Source organism: Callithrix jacchus, chromosome 16 (genome assembly GCF_049354715.1).
Source record: "Callithrix jacchus isolate 240 chromosome 16, calJac240_pri, whole genome shotgun sequence".
Taxonomy (NCBI): Eukaryota; Metazoa; Chordata; class Mammalia; order Primates; family Cebidae; genus Callithrix; species Callithrix jacchus.
The window spans coordinates 77,547,368-77,565,301 of record NC_133517.1 but is presented as its reverse complement, the minus strand read 5'-3'; the positions used below and the strand labels follow the sequence as shown (position 1 = coordinate 77,565,301).

Sequence of the window (17,934 nt, the reverse complement as noted above, 5' to 3'; positions counted from 1 at the left end):
CCTGCGGGGTTTTGTGCAAATAACCCATGTTCGGGAGCGAGGCCCAGGGTTGACTCGGAAGCAGTATCTCACTTCTTTCTTTTCTATTTATTTATTTATTTTTGAGATGGAGTCTCGCTCTGTTGCCAGGCTGGAGTGCAGTGGCGCGATCTCAGCTCACTGCAACCTCCACCTCCCGGGTTCAAGCTATTCTCCTGCCTTAGCCTCAGGCAGGAGAATAATTAATGATATGAAATTATTGCCATTAATTTGATATTCTGGCAGAGATTTGGACCTGGGTTCCTCTCATAAGATAGAATGATGATAGTTTTTATTAATTCATTCATTAAAATTATGTTAATATGTTTTTCTAAAGAAATTTTCTATACCTTTTCAAAAAACATTTGAAGTTGGCTTAATCACTCATCTGGTAGCAGGAAAAAAAATTCTTTTATCAAGTTAAAAAATGAACAGTTATAATAAATTTCAAAAGGTCTGTTCATGAGAACAGAATCAGCTAAAATTGATTCTGATCTCATGGACACTGTACTCTTGATTATATTGCTCATATTGTGTTTCATGGCACAAAAAGGGAATTTTATTTACTAAATCATAGTTTATATTATAAAATCACATATGAACTTTTTTCCTTTTCTTTTCCTCCCTTCTTCCTTCTCTTTTTTATTCAATACAGAGCACAGTGACTTCTAGGCATTCCAAAAACTGAAAATTCGGCCTTGTTTTGGGTCCTCCTTTTTATTACTGTGACTTTCCAACAGATTTTCTTGCTTTTCATCCCCCTTTCTACTGCCCATCCATCTCTATACCACAGTCAGATTAACTTTCCCAACATTAAGGTCTCTGGTGACATTACACTCTGCTCTCAGGTCATCAGCCCCTCCCTCTCCTGTCAAAGCTCATACTCAGACCTCCCCTGGCTTCTGGTTTTCTGTGTTCTATGTCTGTTCTGCCTTTCCAGACCTCACGGCCCCAAGTACTCTTCATATACACCATAGCCTAACCTACATATGGCCCATCCTTCCCTACTTTCATGCTTGTGTGGCCAGGTGTGTTTAATTTCAGCCATCATTGACACATTATTATTATTTGAGATGGAGTCTTGCTCTGTCACCCAAGTTGGAGTGCAGTGGCGCAGTCTCACCTCACTGCAACTTCCACCTCCCGAGTTCAAGTGATTCTCATGCCTCAGCCTCCCAAGTAGCTGGGATTACAGGCTGTGCCCCCATGCCCAGCTAATTTTTGTATTTTTTAGTAAAGACGGGTTTTTGCCATGTTGGCCAGGCTGGTCTCGAACTCCTGACCTCAGGTGATGGTGATCCGCCCACCTCAGCCTCCTAAAGTCCTGGGATTACGGGTGTGAGCCACCGCGCCTGGCCCATTTATAATAGAAGAGTTTGCATTAACATTTTGATTATTCTTCTTTTTGAAAAAATCAGGATATCTCGCAACATGGGATTCATATTTCTGCCTAGCAGCAGAGGGCTGGAGCTGCTAATGGTTTCTTCATAGTTCTCTTCAGGGCTGTGCCAGACTCCCTCAATCTGGAAACTTACATTATTCTTTAGTTCTGGGAAGTTTTATTATATGATTTCCTTGATAAGATCCCCTCACCCCTACCCCTACCCCAGATTTTCTTTTCTTCTATTATTTCTTTTCTTGTTGTTTTCTTTCTTTTGATTCAGGGTCTCACTCTTTTGCTTAGGCTTGAGTGCAGTGGCTCCATCTCAGCTCACTGTAACTTCTGCCTCCCAGGCTCAGGCTATCTTTTCACCTCAGCCTTCCAAGTAGCTGGGACTACAGGCGAGGGCACCACCATGCCTAGCTAATTTTTGTATTTTTTTCTAGAGATGGAGTTTCACCATGTTGGCCAGGCGGCTCTTGAACTCTGGGACTCAAGTGATCTACCCGTCTCAGCCTCCCCCGAGTGCAGGAATTACAGGGATAAGCTACAGTGCCTGGCCTGTTCTATATTTTGGAAATCTACTTTTTATATTTTCTTATACAGACATGTAAGTTTCAAGATCAGATATTTGGTTTTAGAAAGATAAAGAAAATGATAGAAAAAGTGGGACAAAATGTTCACAATCAGTACATCCTGGTAAAGTGAGTAAAGGTTCAGAGAAACTCCAAGGCTAGGTACACGAAGTGAGTGATGGCTCTGGGGCATGTATCAGGTTGACTGAGCAGCTAAACAGGTAGTTCCTCGTGTCCAGCTGTCATAAGCTAGCAGTAACTTTGTAAGCTAAAGCAGCGTGAGAAATGGTCTTGAATAGGTAGAGAAATGCACCCCTTCCCCACCTTACAGCTAATGAATCATGCTTCTGCAGAGTGTCAGCTCCCAGAAGACAAACTACCAGCAAACCCCTCTAGTCAAGTATGGCCTTACTCTCTCCCCACACTCTCTGGAGTTAGGGAGAGAATACAGAATAGCTGGTGCACAGGGCTTCTCAAATATAAAGCTGAAGAGAGAATCGTCATTTGTGTACATCTGGTAGCACAAAATAGAGACATCTAAAATCATCAAATAGAAGAGTTAGCACCCAAGGAGGTGGAACAGAACAAAAACCATGCGACCTTATGGTAAATACACTATCTTCACAGTAACGGGAGATAATTCATAGATAAGACTCGATCAGAGATCATTTCCCTGCTTCCCAAATGTTGGTCCCATTTGGAATGACATAGTTAGTATTTGGCAGCCCCTCACATTAGGTCCTTCACTCGTAGAGCAAGAACTAGGCCAGGCATGATAGCCCATACCTGCAATCCCAACATTTTGGGAAGCCAAGTCGGAGAATAGTCTGAGCCCAGGAATTCAAGACCAGCCCGAGTAACATAGGGAGACTCCATCTGTATAAAAATTAAAAAGAATTATTATAGTAGAAAAGTCCAAGAAGAAGCACTGAAATTCAACTCCATGCAGAAATTTATAACAGCATCACATAATAGTGGTCATGGCGAAAATTAACACTACCCTTAAAGACTTAAAGAATGCAGAGATAGTGGTTCCTCTTTTTTTTTGTTGAGATGGAATCTTGCTCTGTTGCCCAGGCTGGAGTGCATTGGCATGATCTCAGCTCACTGCAACCTCGACTTCCCTGGTTTAAGTGATTCCCCAGCCTGAGCCTCCCAAGTAGCTGGAATTACAGGGACGCAATACCACACCCAACTAATTTTTGTATTTTTAGTAGAGTCGGGGTTTTACCATGTTGGCCAGACTGGGCTTGAACTCCTGACCTCAGGCAATCCACCTGCCTCAGCCTCCCAAAGTTTTGGGATTACAGGTGTGAGCCACCGTGTCCGGCCATGGTTCCTTGTATACCTGCATTTAATTCACCTGTCTGGCCCCTGCAACTACTGTGCTGAATGTAATATCCTTCCTAAGACAGTTCAGCATGGTCTACAGCTACGTATCTGTTACGTTTGACCTCATCTCTGCCACTTTTTTCCTTTCTCTATTTATAGGCATATTTGTTTCGTTGCTTATTTTCTTCACTATCTTTCACGGGACTGCCTTTGTTTGATTTTTTTTCCTTCAGCAGTTTGGAACATATGTACCCTAGCCTGACTCAGCTACTGCTTTCCCTTTGCCTCTTCAGTGTTCCTTTGTAGCATTGGGCACACTGGCTTTTTTTTTTTTTTCAGGTTTTTGTTTAAATCACATTGCCTCCTGCCATACACGGCTCTGTCTGGCATTCTTTTCCGTCTTCTTTACCTGGGTAACACCTATTGATCCTCTAGCTGATAACACTGTCTGATAGAACTTACTGAGATGTTGGAAATGTTCTCTAACCTCACAGTTCAAGTGGTAACAACTAGCCCCATGTGGCTTTTCGGTGCTTGAAATATGAACAGTGAGAATAAGAAACTGAATTTTAAATTGTATTGACTTGTAGTTGATTTAAATTTAAACATCCACCTGTGGCTGGTGGCTACTGTGTTGGAACACTCAACTCTAAATCAATAGTCGCTTCTCAGAAATCTTTCTCTGATCTCTCTGATCAGGTCAAATCTTTCTAATATAGGCTCTCGTCGTAGAAAGTCTTATTTTTAGTTTTAAGTAAATTGCAGTTTTATATTTATTTGTGTGATTACTTAATGTCTTTTTTTTAATCAGATTGTAGACTTCAATAAGATAAGATTTTGGTTATCATTAAGCGAGTGCCCAGCATGTAGTAGAGCATGATATATATTTGTTGAACAATTTGCTGAATGAATGAATTATAACAGTGCTTACCTTTGAGGAGAGAAGAAGGGTAAATGAAAAGGGATTTCTGGCTGGGTGTGGTGGCTCACTCCTGTAGTCCCAGCACTTTGGGAGGCCGAGGCAGACAGATCACAAGTACAGAAGTTCGAGACCAGTCTGACCAACATGGTGAAACCCCGTCTCTACTAAAAATACAAAAAAAAAAAAAAAAAAAAAAAATAGCTGGGCATGGTGGTGCATGCCTGAGTAGCATGCAGCTACTCAGGAGCCTGAGGCAGGATAACCGCTTGAACCCAAGAGGCGGAGGTTGTGGTGAGCTGGGATCGCACCTCTGCACTCCAGCCTGGGTGACAGAGAGACTCCGTCTCAAAAAAAAAAAAAAAAAAGAGGGGGAAGATTTCTGATTTATCTTTATATATCTCAACACAGAACATATTCATGCATTAAATATGTGCAGTTAAATACATTAAACATTTTTTCTCAGCTTTACAAAACCCAATATACAGACGAGTAACTTCAAATGAACAGGTAATAAATCATACATGAATAAAGAGAAAGAAAAAAAGGAAAGAGAAGATGGGAGGAAAAAGGAGAAGGAGATAGTTGATCATTCTATTTTGTAACACAGATTGAAGAGAGACAAGAATAGAAGCAAGGAGACCTGCTAAGAGGCCAAATGAGTGATGAAGGTGTCTGGGTTTAGAAGTAATTTGGGCTGGCCATGGTGGTTCTTGCCTGTAATCCCAGTACTTTGGGAGGCCCAGGCAGGAAGACTGCTTGAGGCCAAGAGTTTGAGACCAACCTGAGCAACATAGTGAGATCCCCATCTCTACAAAAACTTTTTAAAAAATTAGTTGTTGTTGTGGCTCATGCCTGTAGTGCTAGCTACTCAGGAGGCTAAGGCAGGAGGATCACTTGATCCCAGATGCTTGAGATTGCAATAAGCCACACTCCACCTTGGGCAACAGAGTGACACCCTATTTATTTTTTATTTATTTTTTGAGACAGACTCTTGCTGTGTCACCCACGCTGGAGTCACCCACCCATCTCGGCTCACGACAACCTCCGACTCCCAGGTTCAAGTGATTCCTTTGCCTCAGCCTCCCAAGTAGCTGGGACTACAGCCATCTGTCACCATGCCCATCTAATTCTTTTTGTATTTTTAGTAGAGATGGGGTTTCACCATATAGGCCATGCTGGTCTTGAACTCCTGACCTCTGGTGATCCACCCTCCTTGGCCTCGCAAAGTGCTGGGATTACAGGCATGAACCACACTGGGCCCAGCTCCCGTTTCAAAACAATAATTTGGAGATAGAATAGACAACAGTAAACTTGGAGTTTGAAGTAAGGCCTTGCCAGAAGCTAAAATATTAAGCTTTAACGTGTACATCCATTGTAGTTATGAGGGTGCCTATGCCTGAGATCATCAGGGACAGTGATGTGCAACTGAAAAAGGGCTAAAGATGGAGCCTCACTAACATTGGAGGTGGAAGCCTTGAAACAGCTATCTCCCCAGAGGAAAGAATTGCAGGCAGTGGGAGAATTGGAATAAAGCACTGTCTTGGAAACTGCTTTACTTTGTTTCAAATCAGCAAGTTCTGGTTTATAGCAAGATTCATTTAGTTCTATGAAAAATATAGTAGCTTAGGCTGGGCGTGATTGCTCATGCCTGTAATCCTAGCACTTTAGGAGGCTGAGGTGGGCGGATCATGAGGTCAGGAGTTCAAGACCATCCTGGTCAACATGGTGAAACTCCGTCTCTACTAAAATACAAAACAATTAGCCGGGTGTGGTAATGCGTGCTTGTAGTCCCAGCTACTTGGGAATCTGAGGCAGGGGAATTACTTGAACCCAGGCAGAGGATGGTGCAGTGAGCCAAGGTCACACCACTGCACTCCAGCTAGGCAGCAGAGCGAGACTCCATCTCAAAAAAAAAGAAAAGAAAAGAAAAGAAAGAAAGAAAGAAAGAAAGAAAGAAAGAAAGAAAGATGGAAGGAAAGGAGGAAGGAAGGGAGAGAGGAAGAGAGGGGAGGAAGGAAGGAAAGGAAGGAAAGAAAGAAGAGAATAAAAAGAAAAATATAGTAGCCTAAATTTTAACTTCACATCTTTTATTAAACTTCCAAGGTTTTGTTTATAACACAATCAGGCTTTTGCCCACTAGATGGCGGTATTATTTAATGTTTTCTAGAGCGGCTTGCTTTGCTGTTTTTTTTCCTCCACTGCCTTAGAAAAGGGAAATGAAGGAATATTTATTAAATATTGACTGAGTTAAGCACTTAACTGAGTACCCTCTATATGCTATCTCATGCAGTCCTTGCAATAATGTGAGTCAGAATCATGACATTTCTCTGTTCAAAATGCTTCAGTGGATTCTGATCTTTTTTTTTTTTTTTTTTTTTGAGACCAAGTTTCAGTCCTATTGCCCAGTCTGGAGTGCAATGGGGCGATCTTGGTTCACCACAACCTTTGCCTCCCAGGTTCAAGCAATTTTTCTGCCTCAGCCTCCTGAATAGCTGGGATTGCAGGCATAAGTCACCATGTCCAGCTAATTTTGTATTTTTAGTAGAGACAGGGTTTCGCCATGTTGGTCAGGCTGGTATCGAACTCCTGACCTCAGGTGATACACCCGCCTTGGCCTCCCAAACTGCTGAGATTACAAGCGTGAGCCACCACGCCCAGCTCTGATCTCCTTTAAAATTAAAAACCAAAGTCCTTACCAAGGCCCATAAGAATACAATCATCTCCATTACCCCCACACCCTATAACCCATACCTTGCCACTCTGAATTTACAGAACACCCTGTTACAGAACGAAGGAGTTAGTTTTTTATCTCAGGGGTCCTTTGTTTTTCAGTCGACCTTTTTGAGGTATAAATTAAGTAAAATAAACTGCATCAGTTTAAAGTATACAATTTAATATTTTGGCACTCACAAACACTGGTACCTTTTCTTTCTTAGAGGCAGGAGAAAACTTTTGAGGGTGATGAGAACATTCTGAATATCTTTGCATATTGTCCGAAGGAAAAGAAAGAGAAGGAATGTTTATGAAATACTAACTTCTATTTACCTTGTGTTTGATTTACTCTTCTTTTTCTGGGTTCTTATTGTGTTAGACCATTTTTTCTAATATAAATATTTAAAACTATTAATTTTCCTCTGAGCTCTCTCTACTTACATCCCATAAATGTGGAGATGTAACTAAAGTATTGGAGAGTTAACTTTCTTTTATTTATTTATTCTTTTGGAGACAGAGTTTCATTCTGTCATCGGTGCTGGAGTGCAGTGGCGCGATCTTGGCTCACTGCAATCTCCACCTCCTGGGTTCAAGTGATTCTTTTGCCTCAGCCTCCCAAATAGCTGGGATTACAGGTGACTGCCAGCATGCCCAGCTAATTTTTGTATTTTCAGTAGAGAGGAGGTTTCGCTATGTTGGCCAGACTGGTCTTGAACTCCTGAACTCAGGTGATTTACCCGCCTTGATCTCCCAAAGTGCTGAGAATACAGGTGTGAGCCACTGTGCCCGTTGGAAACTTATCTTTCATTATTACACAGTTTGAAATGTTTTCTAATTCTTGTGATTACTTCTTGATCCATGGATTATTTAGAAGTGGATTGTATTTCCAAGTATTTGTGACTTCCTAGATATTTTACTAATTTTTAATTTAATACTATCACGGTTTAATTTAATTTAATGCCATTATGGTATTGCCTAGATGTGGAGAACAGGTATATTGTCTATGCAACCTCTGCCTCCTGGGTTTAAGCAATTCTCCTGCCTCAGCCTCCTGAGTAGCTGGGATTACAGGTGTGCACCACCACACCCTCCCTGCTAATTTTTGTATTTTTAGTAAAGACAGTTTCACCATGTTGGTCAGGCTGGTCTCAAACTCCTGACGTCGTGACCCACCCACCTTGACCTCCCAAAATGCTAGGATTATAGGCTTGAGCCACCACGTGTGGCCTGAAAATACCATTTTCTTACTTGTTTTATCCCTTACTTTTTTTTCCTTTCCCTCCCTTTTTCCCCACTTGTGGACTATTTGAATTTTGTAAACAATTTCTTTATAATTTATCTATTGTCATTTTAGCCCTTTCTCTTTGCATTTTTAAGTCATAATTGACAGGTTAAAATATACAGCTTTTCACTGCACAGAGTTGACACTGACCAGTTCACATATAATGTAAAGAACTTGCAGTCATATCGATCCCTGAAGACCATCTTTCCATCCTTTGTGCTATAGTTGTATGTAACATATCTCTATACATTATAAACAATGATGTGCTGGTTAATGTTGGACAACCAGATCTAAAGAAAAAGGTCCAGTTTACAGTGTTTGCTGATTTCCATAGTGTAAATGGTTCCACCATGGTCAATTTCAAGTTGCCAGTGTATTTTCAGCTGGTTCAAAAATTTCCTGAAAATGTAACAATTGGTTCTCATGAGCTAGTACATGTCAGCTTTAGGATTCTGCTGATTATAAACCCAGCAATGTTATAATTTTGCTTTAAACAATCACATATATTTTAAAGAAATTAAGGCTGGGCACAGTAGCTCATGCCTGTAATCCCATCACTTTGGGAGGCCGAGGAGGTAGGATCACTTGAGGTCAGGAGTTCAAGTCTAGCCTGGCCAATATGATGAAACCCCATCTCTACTAAAAATACAAAACTTAACCAAGCGTGGTGGCATGTGTTTGTAATCCCAGCTACTCTGGAGAATGAGGCCGGAGAATCGCTTGAACCAGGGAAGTGGAGGTTGCAGTGAGCTGAGATCGCGCCACTGCACTCCAACCTGGGCGACAGAGCAATACTGCATCTCAAAAATAAACAAATAAATAAGAAATAAAAATAAGTTAAGAAATTGAGACAAAAAATAATCTATATTTCCCAAGAGATATACATATACCATTTGCTATGTATATATACCATTTCTCCCTGAATCCTGAGTTTCTAATCTGGTACCATTTTCATCAGCATGAAGGACTTCCTTTGCATTTCTCTAGTGCAGGTTTTCTGGAAACACATTTTACTAGTGTTATTTTATCTTAAAATATTTTTGTGGCTGGGTGCGGTGGCTCACACCTGTAATCCCAGCACTTTGGGAGGCTGAGGCAGGTGGATCACAAGATCAGGAGTTCAAGACCAGCCTGGCCAATATAGTGAAACCCCATCTCTACTAAAAATACAAAAACTAGCTGGACATGGTGGTGCATGCCTGTAGTCCCAGCTACTTGGGAGGCTGAGGCAGGAGAATCACCTGAATCAGGGAGGCGCAGGTTGCAGTGAGCTGAGATCATGCCATTGCACTACAGCCTGGGCAACAGAGTGAGGCTCCATCTCAAAAAATATATATATATTTATTTAAAAAATTATATATATATATTGTACACATATAAATATATATTTATACAAATAAATATATATAATTGCAGGTTTATTTTTTTTGTGAAAAAGAAAAAAGACTTAAAATTTTTTTAAATTTAAAAAATATTTTTATTTTATTTAAATATTTGGTGAGGCACGGTGGCTCATGCCTGTAATCCCAGCACTTTGGGAGGCCGAGGCACATGGGTCACCTGAGGTCAGGAGTTTAAGACCAGCCTGGCAATACGGTGAAACTTTGTCTCTACTAAAAAAAAAAAAATTAGCCGGACATGATGGCACACACCTGTAATTCCAGGTACTCAGGAGGCTGAGGCGGACAATCGCTTAAACCCAGGTGGCAGAGGTTGCAGTGAGCCACGATCACACCACTGCACTCTGGCCTCAGAGTGTGACAGAGTGAGACTCCATCTCAAAGAAAAAAAATCTTGATGGTCTAGATTTCTGTTTTTACAGCTTTTTCTTTCAGCACTCTAAAGAGATTATTGCACTGTCATTGATTTCCATAGTTTCTTAGCAATCCATGTTCTTTCGAATAGTTGTTCCTCTAAATGTGATGGGTTGTTTTTCTCTATGTTAAAGATTTTTCTCTTAATCCCACATAAGGCCCACAAAAGCACATTGGGACCCTGAAACATTTTTTAGAGTGTAAATGAGTCCTGAGACTAAAAAGCTTGAGGCCAGGTGCAGTGGCTTCTTCCTGCTATCCCAGCACTTTGAGAGGTCCAGGCAGGAGGATCACCTGAGGTCAAGAGTTCAAGACCAGCCTGGCCAACATGGTAAAACTCCGACTGTACTAAGAATTTAAAAATTAGCCAGGCAGGATGGTGTGTGCCTGTAGTCCCAGCTACTTGGGAGGCTTAGGCAGAAGAATCACTTGAATTCTGGAGGCAGAGGCCGCAGTGAGCAGAGATCAATCATATCAGTGCACTCCGACCTGGGTGAAAGAGTGAGACTCTAAAAAAAAAACCAAAATTGCTAACTGTGGACTTATATGGCAACTCCTGGAGGTAGAGCAGGGATCATCTCTAACTTCCATTTAATAGTGATGCCATGGACTCTGCTGCCTGTTGGAATCACTCTGCCACTGGTTGTATGACCTTGGGATAAATTTCCTTAACCTTGCTTTTGTTTCCTTTTACGTAAAATAGAGATGATGATACTAGTTAGGATTGTAACAGAAAAACAGAACACCTGCTAAGCATTTAAAGGAGGGGAGAATTTAATAAGGAAATGGATGTTATGGGTAACAGAAGATCTGAGAAACCAAGAGGATGAATGGTGAATCAACTGAGAGAATAGTGACAGCAGGAAACCTCTAGCAGCCCCAAGTCAGAGAGATAGGGAAAGAGGCAGGGCTTCTGGTCCATAGGGGCTGTGGTCTCCCTGGGAAATATACTGGACCTTTTTAGGAAGACCCAAAGCCACAGAATCAAAGACTATGCAGGAGAAATGTGTCTTCTCCTTTTGGCCTGCTTTCCAATCTCCCATCACTACCTCCCATTAACTGAATCTAACGAATCTAACTGGAAGCCACATTTCACATGCACCTGAGAAATGCAGCCTGCAGGGCAGGCACCTTGTGACAAAGTAGAGCTGGGAAAGGATCTAGGAATTGGAGAGCAAACAGGTCCTAAAAGATCAGCACTCTGTCTCATAGAAACATTGTGATTAAATGATTTAACATTTGGGAAACATGCTGGACATGATGGCTCACACCTGTAATCCCAGTACTTTGGGAGGCTGAGGCGGGAGAATCGCTTGAAACCAGGAGGCAGAAATTGCAGTGAGCCAAGATCACACCATTACACTCCAGCAACAAGAACAAACCTCCATTACAAAAAAAAAAAAATTGGGGAAACACTTAAAATTGTATCTAGCCCTCTGGGCACAGTGGCTCATGCCTATAATCTTCAGCCTTTGGGAGGCCAAGGCAGGTGGATCACAAAGTCAGGAGATCGCCACCAGCTTGGCCAAGATGGTGAAACCCGTCTCTACTAAAAATACAAAAATTAGCTGAGTGTGGTGGTGGGTGCCTGTAATCCCAGCTACTCGAGAGGCTGAGGCAGACAGAACTGCTTGAACTTGAAAGGTGAAGGTTGCAGTGAGCGGAGATCATGCCACTGCATTCCAGCCTGGGCAATAGAGTGTGACTCCTTCACACACACACACACACACACACACACACTCACACACACACACTCACACACACACAGAATTGTATCTAACACAAAATAAGTGCTCTATCGGGGTTTATTAAATAAAATGAAGACAGCATTACTTCCAACTGTGGTACTTGTAATAGTGTTTTTGTGTTTGTTTTGGAGTATTAAGACTTTTTATTATGACAACCTGCAAAGTTTTGTTTGACCTTCCTTTTGTTTTTAGTGCCTCTGTTGAGAGGGGAACGTTTATGGCCCTTTATCAAGCAAACCTTCCCAGCAAGCACACCTATTTATTCAAACTCAATGATTTTCCAGGGCATCCGTTGTGATGGATAAAGGTAAGGATATTTGATAACTCCTTCATTAATGGAATTTTTCATTTGAGAACAAAATAATATTTTAACATCCCAAGGCACTGAGCAAGTATATTTTCTGTGCCTAGAACTGGGCTGGACCCCACAGAGGAAGAAAGAAGGATGACAGAGGTGCTACTTATTTATAGTTTAGGCAGAGAGAGAAGACATACTCTCAAGAAAGAAGGAAAATATGGGTGGGCACGGTGGCTTATGCCTGTATACAACACTTTGGGAGGCCAAGGCAGGCCCATCATAAGGTCAGGAGATGGAGACCATCCTGGCCAATATGGTGAAACCCTGTCCCTACTTAAAATATGAAAATTAGCTGGGCGTGGTGGTGTGCCTCTATAGTACCAGCTACTCAGGAGGCTGAGGCAGGAGAATCATTTGAACCCGGGAGGCGGAGGTTGCAGTGAGCCTAGATCATGCCACTGCACTCTTGCCTGGTGACAGAGCGAGACTCTGCCTCAAAAGAGAAAGAAAGTCTATTTCTCTTCCATGCTGTGTTGGAGTATGCTGGGCTATGTAACATGATGCTAACAGAGGGGTATGACAATGCAGGAGTCAGAGCAGGGAGATCTCAGAGAACTGTCATTGCTTCCCCTCCTTTTTTTTTTTTTTTTTTTTGAGAAATGGAGTCCCACTATGTTGCCCAGGATGGCCTAGAACTCCTGGCTCAAGTGATCCTCTCACCTCAGCCTCCCAAGTAGCTTATCACTGTCCCTGGCTCCCATTTATTTAATGTAGTCAGAAAGCACTGGCCGATTATCAAAGCCTGTAGGGGATAGAACTAATACCAGGTACTTGCAAAGCTTCTTTGAACTTCTCATTCAATTCTGTGAAGTTGATGTTACCATCACATCCTTAGTCTGAAACAGCCAATAGTGGAGACAGCCGGGAGTCTCAGTGGCTAGGCAGCATGGAGGTAATAACACTTACATCACCGGCTTGTGGTGAGGCCAGTAAAGCATATAAAACAGAGCTACTGCACCTGCCACGGTGGCTCACACCTATAACCCCAGCACTTTGGGAGACTGAGGTGGGTGGATCACCTGAGGTCGGGAGTTCGAGACCGACCAGCCTGGCCAACATAGCCAAACCCCATCTCTACTGAAAATACAAAAATTAGCCAGGCATGGTGGCACACACCTATAATCCCAGCTACTTGGGAGGCTGAGGAGGAAAATTGCTTAAACCCAGGAGAAGGAGGTTGCAGTGAGCCAAGATTGTGCCATTGCACTCCAGCCTGGGCAACAAGAGAGAAACTCCATCTCCAGAACAAACAAACAAACAAACAACAGAGTGACTGGCCTGTGGGGAGAGCTTGGGGCTCAGTGATCTGTCTCTATGGAGAGGCAGTAGAATGGAGGAACTTCCAGAGGGGCTGCTAAAGCCAGAGTGGCTGGCTTCAAACCCAACCGCTATCACTTACTCTACTACAGTAGACTTGCCTAGTCCTCTCGGGCCCTCAGTCTCCTCATCTGAAAATGGGAAGGAAAATAACTGACTCACAGGGTTATTTTGAGATATAAATGTAATACTTTTGGAACATGGCACATAGCAAGAACACAATAAAGATAATCTATTATTATTCCACCTAAAAAATTCTCAACCCCATGTAATTCAATGTCTCCTTTAAAAATTACAGATACATGGCCAGGCACAGTGGTTCACACCTGTAATTTCAGCACTTTGGGAGGCTGAGGCAGGTGGATCACCTGAGATGTGGTGAAACCTGATCTCTACTAAAAATACAAAAATCAGCTGGGTATGGTGGTGGGCACCTGTATTCCCAGCTCCTTAGGAGGCTGAGACACGAGAATCGCTTGAACCCAGGAGGCAGAGGTCGCAGTGAGCTGAGATTACGTGACTGCACTCCAGCCTAGGTGACAGAGTAAGATTACGTCTCAATAAATAAATAAGTAAATAACAGATATGTAACTCTCATTTTATTTTGTCATCATTAAATTCATAAATAATATAACCTTGCTGTGTACATAATTTGAAAAATCAATACAATGTCCTTAATAGAGTGTAAAAAAAAAAAGAGGAATTATGTATAATTCAATAACATAGGCCTGGCACAGTGGCTCACACCTGCAATCTCAGCACTTGGGGAGGCCAAGGTGGGTGGATCACCTGAGGTTGGGAGTTTTAGACCAGCCTGACCAACATGGAGAAGCCCCATCTCTACTAAAAATACAAAATTAGCTGGGCATGGTGGCGCATACCTGTAATCCCAGCTACTTGGGAGACTGAGACAGGAGAATCACTTGAACCTGGAAGGCGAAGGTTGCAGTGAGTCAAGATTGCACCATTGCACTCCAGCCTGGGCAGCAAGAGCAAAACTCTGTCTCATAATAGTAATAATGTATATTTCAGCATTTAAATGATTACAGTAGAAGGCCTAATGAGATAGTTGTAGTCAGATGTTTACAACTACTCATAATGAAGCCAGGCACAGTGGCTCACACCTGTAATCCTAGCACTTTGGGAGGCTGAGGTGAGTGGATCACGTGAGGTCAGGAGTTCAAGACCAGCCTGGCCACCATGGTGAAACCCCATCTTTAAAAAAAAAAACAACTACTCATAATGAATAATTTTAGAGTAAGAAAATTTAAGACAATATTTAGCTGAATATTGCCATCATTTCTTTTTTATACTTGGCATCTTAAACTTTGGCTGGATAATATATTAATATATTCCTGTTCATCACACACATAGAATCATCCCACACGTGACAGCTACCAAATGCAGACTGAAGTTGTTTTATACTGGAGATGTGCATGCCACACAAATAGCACAAAAGAGGAGTAACGTCATTCAATGATAAACCTTTATTAGTAACATTCTGAATGGAACAATCTTTTTTCCGTGTACAGAATAATTACTTTCCTCACCATTCCGGATTATATGCTAATTTTTTTAATGGGGTCTCACTCTAATCACCCAAGTTAGAGTGCAGTGGTGCGATCTCAACTCACTGCAACTGCCACCTTCCAGGCTCAAGTGATCCTCCCACTCAGCCTCCCAAATAGCTGCGACCACAGGCATGCACCACCATGCCTGGCTAATTTTTTTGTATTTTTTGTTGAGGTTTCACCATGTTGGCCAGCCTGGTCTCAAACTCCTGAGCTCAGGCAATCCACCCACCTTGGCCTCCCAAAGTGCTGGGATTACAGAGGTGAGTCACCGAGCCCAGGCTATATACTAAAATTGTGACAAAAATACCTCATAAGAAAAATATTCAGGATATGGAACAACCCAATTATTTTGTGAGTTGCTGTCCCAAACAAGTGAGACTATCTAGCATTCCTAGTCTTCAGTCACTAAACCGAGTAGCATTCCCAATAATATGACACACCATAGCCTCCACCCCAAATTTCCCAACAAACCCTCTTGGGGGGTGACCCTTTTTCTATAGGAGACCTACAAGCATTTAGTGTCACTGCGAGTGCAACCACTAGGTGGCAGCATACATCAAGGTATTAAACATTCAAGCCCATGAGGGAACCAAGGTTAAGTCTAGTAAGGCGCCGGGTGCGGTGGCTCAGGCCTGTAATCCCAGCACTTTGGGAGGCCGAGGCGGGTGGATCACGAGGTCAAGACATTGAGACCATCCTGGTCAACATGGTGAAACCCCGTCTCTACTAAAAGTACAAAAAATTAGCTGGGCATGGTGGCACGTGCCTGTAATCCCAGCTACTCAGGAGACTGAGGCAGGAGAATTGCCTGAACCCAGGAGGCGGAGGTTGTGGTGAGCCAAGATCGCACCATTGCACTCCAGCCTGGATAACAAGAGCGAAACTCTGTCTAAAAAAAAAGACTAGTAAGACTTCGTGAGAGGGGAGCAGGGTTGGGAATGAAAGACAAGAAGATGTCAACTTTATTTGTAATGTTTTATTTCTATTACTACAAAAAGATGACTTGAATATGACAAAATATTAAAAACAGGTGTGAATGACAAAAGCCATGGAAATTGTACTTTTTTCGATTTTTACATGTATGTATGTATGCACGTATTTATTTTGAGAGGGAGTCTTGCTTTGTCGCCCAGGCTGTAGTGTAATGGTGCGATCTCGGCTCACTGCAACCTCCACTTCCTGGGTTCAAGCGATTCTCCTGCCTCAGCCTCCCTAGTAGCTGGGATTACAGGTAACAGCCGTTTCCCAAAGCAGACCTCCTTCTTGCCTGGGGACTAGATTGCCTCTGCAGGATTAACATTAGCCACAAGATTAGAGATTCCAGTTTAGGAGTCATGCAGCTGGAGGCCACAAGATTCTGACCCTCCCTAAACTGCTCCTAAGATCAGGGCTTGAGATATCTTGCAGACCCTACACTTGATAGATCAGCTGGCACTGCCAAGATCCATTAACTGGCTTGTGTGATCTTGGGGGACCCCCACCCAGGAACTGACTCAGTGCAGGGAGACAGCTTCACCACCCTACAATTTCACCCCTGATTAATCAGCGCTCCTGGCTCACTGGCTTCCCCCACCCACCAAGTTGTCCTTAAAAACTCTGCTCCCTGAATGCTCAGGAAGACTGATTTGAGTAGTAATAAAACTCTGGTCTTCTGGTTCTAGATCCATGAGGAATCCCCACACTGTCTTCCACAATAGTTGAACTAATTTACATTCCCACCAATAGTTTAAAAGCATTCCTATGTCTCCACATCCTCTCCAGCATCTGTTGTTTCCTGACTGCCATTCTAACTGGTGTGAGATGGTATTTCATTGTGGTTTTGATTTGCATTTCTCTAATGACCAGTGGTGATGAGCTTTTTTTCACATAATATCATTTGACCCAGCAATGCCATTACTGGGTATGTACCCAAAGGATTGTAAATCATTCTACTATAAAGACACACACACACACACACACACACACACACACACACACACACGTATGTTTATTGCAGCACTATTCACAATAGCAAAGACTTGGAACCAACCCAAATGCTCATCAATGATAGAGTGGATAAAGAAAATGTGGCACATATATGCCATGGAATACTATGCAGCCATAAAAAGGATGAGTTTGTGTCCTTTGCAGGGACATGGATGAAGCTGGAAACCATCATTATCAGCAAACAAACACAGGAACAGAACACCAAACACTGCATGTTCTCACTCATAACTAGGTGTTGAACAATGAGAACACATGGACACAGGGAGGGGAACATCAGACACCAGAGTGTTTCGGAGGGGTGGGGGACTAGGGATGGAATAGCATTAGGAGAAATACCTAATGTAGATGATGGGTCAATGGGTGCAGCAAACCACCATGGCATGCATTTACCTATGTAATAAACCTGCATGTTCTGCACATGTATATCGGAACTTAAAGTATATAAAACATAAAAACAAAAATAAACTCTGGTCTTCTGGACAGTTGGCTCTGCATGAATTACTCTTTCTCTATTGCAATTCCCGTCTTGATGAATCGGCTCTTTCTAGGCAGTGGGCAAGGTGAACCCCTTGGGCAATAAACAGCAATAAACTGCTTGGAGAAGTGCAGGACAATGGCACAGAGAAGGTGGCATTTCAGTTAGTCTTTAAAATCAGGCAGGATGGCTGGGCAGGGTGACTTATTCCTGTAATGCCAGCACTTTGGGAGGATGATGGGAAGATCGCCTGAGGTCAGGGGTTCGAGACCAGCCTGGCCAACATGGTGAGATCTTCATCTCTTAGCACATGCGTGTAATCCCAGCCACCCAGGAGGCTGAGGCAGAAGAATCACTGGAACCCGGGAGGCAGAAGCTGCAGTGAGCCAATATAGCACCACTGCACTCCAGCCTGGTTGACAGAGATTCTGTCTCAAGTA

At 42.6% G+C, this 17,934-nt stretch overlaps 1 long non-coding RNA gene across 2 annotated transcripts in view; it reads left to right on the top strand.

Annotated features, from left to right (window-relative positions):
* The window catches only part of LOC118148602 (uncharacterized), a 39,793-nt gene extending 25,750 nt beyond the window's left edge, over window positions 1-14,043 (top strand). For both annotated transcript variants that reach the window (XR_013528140.1, XR_013528139.1), the window contains 2 exons: window positions 11,977-12,091; window positions 13,758-14,043. This is a non-coding gene — a long non-coding RNA (uncharacterized LOC118148602). The remainder of the gene's footprint in view (window positions 1-11,976; window positions 12,092-13,757) is intronic.
* Window positions 14,044-17,934: the final 3,891 nt, after the last annotated feature.